At 51.5% G+C, this 9348-nt stretch overlaps 1 pseudogene; it reads right to left on the bottom strand.

Moving 5' to 3' along the window:
* Positions 1 to 913: 913 nt before the first annotated feature.
* LOC144712401 (uncharacterized) lies at positions 914 to 2581 on the bottom strand (annotated as a pseudogene).
* Positions 2582 to 9348: the final 6767 nt, after the last annotated feature.

Below are 9348 nucleotides of genomic sequence, written 5' to 3'. Positions count from 1 at the left end.
TTGCTTTAGCTACTGCTTTTTTTTTTCAACACAGAGCCGGGAGGCCAGGCCGGAAGTCTCTTGCACGCAAGGAGATGCTGCTTAGGATGTCATGGTTTCGGGGCGCCATGATCCTTCTCTCTGGAACAATCGAGGGCACTGACTTACTTCATAAATCATCGCTCAGTGAGCTCTTAACACCAATAGTGCTTCGCTTGTATGCAAGGGGCGAGTTTACGAGCGGAGGCAAGGAGATGCATTTTTAGTACTGGTTGGTGGTACTGGACAAGCTCCAGGAGAATAATCTCTTTCTTAACAGAACCTTTCCTTTCCATGATGACTAGGAACAGGCAAATAAAAATTTTCACTTCGAATTCCAGACCTCAACATCCTGCTGCTCATGGTGTTTCACGATCAGTATTGGAAATGAACGGAGAAGTGGTGGAACGTGTGAAATCACATATTGGATTACTCCAGTGTGGCACGAAGCCGCTGACATCGAGTAGGCTCCTATGCCGCTAGCTATGCCCAGCTCGGTCCCCCGGCACAGTGGAGGTTCCATAGCGCGTCATGAGCACAGGGCAAGAAAGAGGCGGGGCGATTGAGCAACTCAAGTGAACCGAACTTACTTTTTGCGATAGAAGGGAGAAGGTTGTGAAGGTGGACTCGTTATCCACACATCCGGTCGGCAGGGGTGATTATATCACCACCCGGATTTTCACGAGCGTTTGCGGGTGCTGGAGTGCCCGTCAAGGGCACTAGCACATACCCCAGGGTGATCATCACCACATGCACCTCATATCTCGGCACAGTGGAACGTGTAACCCGCCTGCTGTCCAAGTCAACCACTCAATTTCTTGTCACCATAACGCCTAACATAATGTGGCAGCAAGGGACAACCCACCCATACGACAGTCAGTGGGGAGGATGGCACTACAAGCAAAGACTGTTTGGCGAAAACATCGTACGCGCGAATCGTGGTAGGCCTGCGCCGGGGGAGCAACGCATAGGTTCCGAAGGAAAGGGAGCCCGGAAGGTGGAAGAGTCACGGGAGGCCGGGTCATCTGATGAAAATGGAAGGCTCAGCATGAACGGCTCATTCATTCTTGAAGATGTTCCGAAGAGTTTACGAACGGGTTCGACGGTGCTTAGTTCGGAGCATTTACGCGCAGGAGCGGCGAAGTCGAGTAGTCTCAATTTTACTATAGGTACGAATTAAGGGCTAGGCCACCTCGAAGGGTGTGAGCCGCATGCGGGGAGAACCGCACGTACAATTTTCAGGGGGATATGGCCGAAAGACTGGTCGGCGCCCACCCGACTAGAGGAACTGAGAAATTAATAGGAGTACAAAACTTATTTTCAAGCTTTACCTTATTCTGATCGTTTAGAGGGCGATCGCGGAGTCAATGAATGGAGTCCTCCTTTTATTTCGGAGGTTCAGCATCTGAACGAGGCAGATATGACTAAGTGACATATGGAATATGGCGACGACAACAGCATGTCATAGAAGGAGATAACTGGTGGAGCCAACGACCCACTTAGACTCATGTATCTACAACTACATCCCCGAGCGGCAGTAAAATGGGGGCGTGAATGCGAGATGCCAGCGGAATGATCGGCCATACAGAGGCTAGGACTGCTTCCCACCGCATCCTTCCTTGTGTGTCAGAGATGCAAAGCAAGTGCACCGGAAAAGAATGGGAACTGGGTCGTCCATGGCGAAGCATCCGAAGCATAACTGTACACTCACACGATCTTTGCCAAGAGATAGGAGCATTCGGTGGAACCGGTGAACTAAACTTGCTTCTGGATAGATGTGTGGGACAGAGGGCTCGTGGTACCTGCTGCCCACCCTTCCTCCACTTTGATAACCGTGTGAATGGAGAGTGGGCAGAGCAGATGGGAAGGAGGTCGTCATAGCGAGTCGCACACTTGAGCTGTACGAGAGACTGGAGAATGGGTAGAGTAAACTACCCTGGGGCCGATAAAACACGAACAATTTTTGGTATTGTCTTAGTGATTGAAAAGGTTACGAAGTAACGAAGTAACGAAGTCAAAGGCACAACGAGCAGAAGGTTTTGGTTCTGCAAGAAAGAACGAAGGCGCGAGGGAGCGGAGCCAAGAAGCGACGAGCAAAAGGGGCGAAGCAGAGGCACTTAGGAGCAGAAGGGGTGAAGCGTAAAGAAAGCCCTCTGATCCATTCATTTCTGCAAGCAGGTGGGATCCATAATAAAGCCCCCCTCCTATTCGAGCGAGGCCCGGTGGCCTCCGTTTTCCTTCTTCTTATTTTCTTGCTCCGTCGCACCTGCTCATAAATTTGCACGTCGCCCCCGGTCCTTGCTTGGTTATCCGAAGTAACAGAAGAACTGCAAGAAAACAATCCCAACTCATATTAAAAAGGTGCTACTTCAATTCAAGCACTTGAAAACAACCTTGACTATAAGAAGCAGAGTACCCAACGGGAACGATCATTTCCGGGTTTCTTTTTTCTTCATTCGTTATGACTTCTTATGTTCAAAATAACAGAACTTTATTATGATGCATCTGAATCTTCATTATCCGTGACTCCGCTCCCGCTCACTCGCGCCTTCATTGACTTCTTTGCAGATTCATCTTCATTTACTTCGTAACATTCATCTTCACTTCGTAACCCGCTCATTCGCCCCTTACGTTCTGAAATAATTGGATAACGTTTACTTTGCTCCTAGATGCTCGCTCACTCGCGTCTTCATCTTAATCTGAACGCTCCTCGTGCCTCATTCATTGTAACCGCTACACGCCTTGTCGGAACGGCTGTCGCTTTCCTCCCCCCCCCCCCCCGAAGTTTCAAGCAAGCTTTCTTCGTTCTGATTATAATCAGGAGGTTCCCTCCCTCAACCCAGCTTTCAATACTAATAAAATGTCATGCTGCCATTTCATTTTTCCAATATCATGGAATAGCATGGCCTGGGGCTAAGGTAACTCAAGTGGAAGAGCCGTGTTATGGGTGACCTTATTGCACGGTTCAGAGAGCACTTCTATATGTGATGCAAGTGAACGTGTACGAAAAAGCTGTCGTCAAGTTTTGTTGTTCGTTCCGTCGTCGACCCTATCTATGTTTCTACGATGGCCCAAGAAAACACTCATTCTTCAGCCATAGAGACACTTTTGAATTGTGAGGTACCATTACGAGCTCAATATATACGAGTGTTATTCTGTGAAATAACTCGAATTCCAAATCGTTCACTTGCTTCAGCTACTCATGCTATGGATGTGGGAGCATCAACTCCGTTCCTTTGGGCTTTTGAGGAGTGGGAGAAATTGTTAGAATTCTATGAAAGAGTCCCAGGAGCCAGGATGCATGCCAGTTTCATACGACCTGGTGGAGTGGCACAAGATCTGCCTCTTGGCTCATGTCGAGATATTGATTCCTCCACACAACAATTTGCTTCTCGTATTGACGAATTAGAAGAGATGTCAACCGGCAACCGTATCTGGAAACAACGATTAGTGGATATTGGTATTGTAACTGCACAGCAAGCAAAGGATTGGGGATTCAGTGGTGTAATGTTAAGAGGTCGTGCAACATGAAGACATTGATAGCAATATGGGGGAAGTTCCCATCAGGCAACGGTTTTGCCTGACCCTACTCAAGCATGCATATGTTGTCAGTAAAGATTTTGTGTGAAGCCTTGGAAACTTCGGGGCTAGGGTAAGTTGACGGGGGACAGCTTAAGTGAGCGAATGTGTGTAAGCCCAGTCAAACATGACTATTCATGGCAGGACGGGTTCCTTCAAATAGTGTTGGTCCTACAGACCTTGTCTTCAAATTTGTTGCTGCGGGCAAATAGATATGTGGGTAGAGGAAGCCTCCAAAAGCAAAGGCCGAGCTATAGATCACGTGACCTGCACCGAAGCTGACTAGGCTTTCTCCTGGATCAAAGCAGATCAGCTCGCCTCATAGGTCGGCTCCTAAAGTCACTTTTGCTCCTCGCGCCTAACTTAATTTATTTCATAACTGAATCTTCATCTTCACCTCTTCCGCGCCTTCATCAAATCCAAAGAAAGGCACGAAAGTGGTGAATATATGAGGCGCGAGGAGTGTTCAGATTAAGATGAAGACGAGCGAGCGGGAGCAAAAGGATACAAATTATTGCAGAACATTATGTTTACATAAAGTCAAAGTAAAGAAAGAAGAAGTTTGGAAAAAAGGATTAGCATCATCTTCGGAACCAGGTTCAGAATGAATTTTGTTTAGGAGCAGGATCTGCCCAAACCTGTGGTGGTACGGAAGGCACGGACTCCGCAACTTCCGTACCTCAGAGAAAGAATGCAGTCCAGCATCACAAACAATATGTATGTTAAATAAATAAAAGGCACGAAAGCGGTGAATATTAAGATTCAGACGCGACTGATGGAGCGTGAAGATGAAGACACAACGGAGTGTTTAGGAGCAGAAGACGAGCAGGTTCTTACTTATTTTTAAGAAGTGCAAAGCACGAAAGCGGTTCATATTAATATGAAGACAAGCGGAGCAGAAGACAAGCAAAAGGCGCGGAAGCGGTGAAGATGAGGATGCGATGGACAGATAAAAGAAAGAAGTAAATGACGTTACGAAGAAGTGAACCTGCTCAGCCAGTGCTCATTTGCGTGCGCATGAACCAACGGGGAATTTAAAAAGGAAAGGATGCCTCTCGGGGCATCTGAGAATGATTCGAGCCGTATGACGGGAAACTCCCACCTACAATTTTTTTTTGGGGGGGGGGGGGGGGGGGGGGAAGGAGCCCGACAGGGTCCCCCCACTGACTTGGCCCAGGCCTAACTAAAAGTTAAGTGGTGGGCCTTCCCATCCCAACCAGGGGTATGCTGGGATTCGCGAAGAGCAGCACCTTACGATGTTCATGACTAATTGGATCCTGACGTACCTGTAGGTACCAGACGAGATCACTATGATCATTAATGTATCCGTATCGAAGAGATGCGACAAAGTGTTCGGATCATTGTGCAATGTCCTAATAAAATGCCTAGTGGCATGATCAAAGCCGATGATCATAAGCTATGTCCTCCATCACGAGGTCGAATGAAACTATCCATGGAATCGTGAGCCGTGTGAAACGTAGATCATCGCCGTTCTTAACCGAGACTCAGGTTAAGCTCCGTCTCGGAACTGTCGTGGGATTAGGAGTAAAGCATCGCGAGGTTGTTTCATTGGGCATGGAGAAGCATTGGGAACCCTAATATCTTTTTTCGGAGCAATTCCTTTTCCCCCCCCCCCCCCCCCGGGCATAGCGCTTTGCTTCCGGTTTTTCGTTGATTAGCATCACCTTCTTCATTGATCTGGGGCCTTCTTCATTGATTTGGGGGAAAAGGAACTGTCTACAAGGGAAGCTAGACACGCCGGAGTTGGCTGCTGGCACAACTGGGTGGTGCCTTAACGCACCGCAGGCATACGCATGGTAGCGTTCGTGGTGGTGCTTCAGGATTCCAATGTACTGCATCCAAGATCAGAACGAGTTTGAAGGCGGACCACTGCCGTCCCATTCTTGAGTGAGCTGTAGTGCAGGTAGTATGTCACATAACACGGATTCCTTGTATGTGCTAATCTTAAGCGGGACGTAGCACTATGTCTTGACTGGAGGAGTGGAAGCGTCGATCCACGTCACACTATTTGGCGTGGGATGGGGCTCAAGGTTGAGGCCTAGTGAGGCCGCGGTGTCCTCAGAAACGGCGTTGATACAGCTCCCGCTGTCGACAATCAGCTTGCACGTCTGCCCGCCAATCTGGGTGTATAGGTAGAAAATGGCAGTACGCCAAAGGATGTCTGGGGTAGGCGTGCTGAGGGTAGCGGGGCGTGGGGTGGGGTTGTCTCCCGGCCCGACGTTTGTGGGACTAGAGCAGTCGGCTGAACCTGTACGTTGACTAATGGTAAGTGTGGGACAATGAGACTCACCCCCGGAACGAGCGGGGTGATCTGAATATATCCCACGAGCCCTTCTCACTCGTCCTCATCGGGACTCTCTCCCTGATATAAGTCAACCTCCGGGTCCTCATCACTAGGTGATGGGTCGACTGGGTTCCCACAGATATCCACGTGGAGTAGCGAGGGACACTCGGCCCTCCGATGCCCATATCTTTGACACTTGAAGCACTTCATCGTCTCCGTCGCGGTAGGGGGTGCTCGAGCCGTCGTGATGGTGGACGTCGCTTGGGGCGATGCGGAGGTCATGCTGGAATGCGCCGCCATAGGCGGGCCGCCCTTTGGCACTTGAGTGGGCCTCCTTGTCCATCCTACAGGCGCGGTTGTCAGGGTGGCGGCTGTAGTGGGGTTCGGGGCCCTAGCGGCCGCCGGGGTCGACGTCGCGGTGGAGCCTTCCAACGCATCCTAGTTGTTCTCCACCAACCTGTAGGCCTGGTCGACCGTTGTTGGGTTCATCTCTAAAACCCTGGCAGCGAGCTCGGGCCTACGCCCATGGATGACGAAGGCGATGTGGAGGTGCGGTCCCCCATGGTGTCACAGCGCATGCGACACTCCTCAAATTCCCGAATATACTCTCGTACCTTTCGGCGTCCTTGCTTCAGGTCGATCCACTTCAGGAGGAGGTGGGTCATATGGTGCGCGGGAACATACTTGTTCCGCAGTGATTGACTCATGTCGTCCCACGTCATGGGGGGGTCCCACCGTCGACGGGTGGCGACAACCTCGTTTAGCCAGAAAATTTTGGCTTCCTTGTCTAGTCGGGTATCCGCGTAGGCGACGCACAAATCATCGACCATGTCATACCACCTGAAGTAGCTGCTCAGCTCCTTCTCTCAATCCTCAAAGTCCTTGGGGTCTCGACTGCCCTCGAAAACTGGTACGTCCAGGCGGACACTCTTCTGGATTTGGCGTCGATGGGCTTCTCGTTGTCATTCTCGATCGTCATCACCGTTGTGACGTTGGGGCGGAGGTCGGTGTCAAGGAGGATCTGGATATCCCTCGTGGTCAAAGCGAGCGTCTTGCCGTCCATATTGATCCTGTTTTCTGGGCATTGGCACGACGTACTCGCCATAGGCTGGCTGGGGTCGGTGATAGTCAGCCGGGGGCCCTTGTGGATGATGGGTTGGGACTATCACAGGATCTGGAGGAGCGCCCCGTAGCGGACCGGGGCTACCTGTGCCGTGTGGGGTATCAGGGCGGCCATAGGAACCCCCCGTGGCGTACGGGGTGCATCCAGAGTGACTCAGAGTGACTCAGAGTCGGGTCTGCTGACCATAGGCGACAGGCATCACATAAGTCGGGACCTGTCCCGATGGTGCTCCGGTGGGCGGGCGGATCTCCGGATCCACCCGGGGGTGCTGACCACCAGGAACAGATGTGTAACCCGGCGCGTAGGTTGCATACGGGTACTAGGCCTGATCAGGGTAAGGTATGGGGTGATCGTGGAGTAGGCCCCGTGCATCGGGGTACGGTCATCCGGTCGGGTATCTAGTCCGTGCGGGGATACCCTCTTGGGGAGGGTGTCCCGGCACTTGTTGACGCGGAGGAAAGTCCTGCCTATTGTGATGATCGTATCGTTCATCTCTTTAGTGGGATCGTTCATCCGAGGGCTGGTGCTGAGCATCCGGCTGTCGGTGCGGGCGCCTCGGGGCCTCCCACGAATCCGATCGCGAGGGTGGTTGCCGCAGCGGTGGCCGCTGTTGGGACTACCGTTGCCATGGTGGTTGATACGGCGGTGGTGGGGAGGGTCGACATTCCTGCGCTCCAGGTAAAGCTGATGGCAGCGGCATCTCGTCAGGAGCGTGGGTACCTATCGACGAGGGTGATATGCAATGCAAATGAATCATGCTATGAATTTCGAGATATGCGCTATGAAAACGTGAAAACATGCAAGAACCTGGCTCTGATACCACTATGATGCAACACGCCCACGGCCGGGATCGATCGGCGCGCGTTGCAACATAGTAATTTGGCTAACTATTTTCCATGAACGGATGACGACAATAAGAATGCACTCGATGCAGGAAAACACGAAAAACACTGAGCCATCGCGACGTGGAAATTGGCTCTTCTAGTTCGTCAGGACAGGCCAGTAAGGGACAGGTGTCCCGAATGCCGGCGAGTGACGGGAGGCCTACGGATGGGTGCCCTGGTCGGGGTTGAAGCCTTCCCCTAGAGGTTAGTCATGGATGGCTAGTTCTCTACCGGAGTGTTCCCGTTCCCCAAGGGCCTCCTGTCAACTACCCCACCCGTCTAATGATGTAGGGAAGGAAAGGGCACAACAGTGAGGGAAGTGAAAGAAATAGGCATGAGTTATCGGAAGAGACGATGCACACGCAGTCGGAATGGGAGAGAAGTAAATAACACCAAGTTAGGGTAAAGAGTGGGCGTGCTGACCTGAATGGATTATGCTCCTGAGGACACGGTTGTCGCACGACCCGGTCGGTGGAGAGTCAACCAGTAAGCTCCTTTGCTAGCTGTAGCACGGTCATCGTCCACCGTGACCGAATATTGTCGGCGGTCATGAAGCTCTGAGGAAAGGTGGCTGGTTGACCAATGGTGGTAGCCAGAGGTTCTTAAGGGCTTCTCCCTCCTCAGGGCCAGGACCCGGGGTAATTGAACGGCTGTGCCCTGAGATTGCGCAGACGGTGGGTCAACCCGCCAAAAGGTGCCCCCGACTGGGCGGACGGGTCAACCAGCGTAGAAACCGGGGAAAGAAGCACCGCAGAACGGCGGGATCCGTCGGCGGGAAAGTTGAGAGCAGGGGGGAGGAGGGGAAGAATGAGAAGAGGGGGACTGAGCGAGGTATCGAGGAGTCCAGTGGCCTTTTTGGCGTGTTAATTCTTTCGACGGGGCGGCCTGCTTTGTTTGGTAGATCTGGTCAAGGTGGCTTTCGTTTACCAGCACGTAGGTGTTCTAAGTTGTTATGACCGAGTCTTTTTGGCCCCTGTGAACATCTTTTCTTCATGTATTAAAGAGGGCCTCTCTAACCGTCAGTGGTAGGTGTCCACTAATGGCCATTCTTGGCTCGGCTCCAATAACGCAATTCCGGTAGGAGTCAGTAGTTGGGCACTAGATCCCTTCGGATCTAGAGAACGTGTGACGCTGGGTCGGGGTTTGGTGAACCAACTGGTCGCTCCTCTAGTTGAAGTTTCGGGCCCCTCTTTCGTTGCCTAGGTTACTCCTTTGGCATATCCCAGACGGGGATTTCGCTATACTCCCCCAATCTTCACTTTACGCCACGTCGACTCTCCGTCGTCGAATTCGACCAAGGTTCATTTTTTTTAACATAAATAAGGACCTCGTTCCCCTTATCTTTCACATGTAGGAGATCGAAACACAGCCCCAGGTTATGAAGTAAAGTAGATCGATCACCCTAGATAGACAACTACATAGAGGTTCCAAAGGCGTGG

Source organism: Wolffia australiana, chromosome 14 (genome assembly GCF_029677425.1).
Source record: "Wolffia australiana isolate 7733 chromosome 14, ASM2967742v1".
In the NCBI taxonomy this organism is placed as follows: Eukaryota; Viridiplantae; Streptophyta; class Magnoliopsida; order Alismatales; family Araceae; genus Wolffia; species Wolffia australiana.
This window is presented reverse-complemented; position numbering and strand designations above follow the sequence as displayed.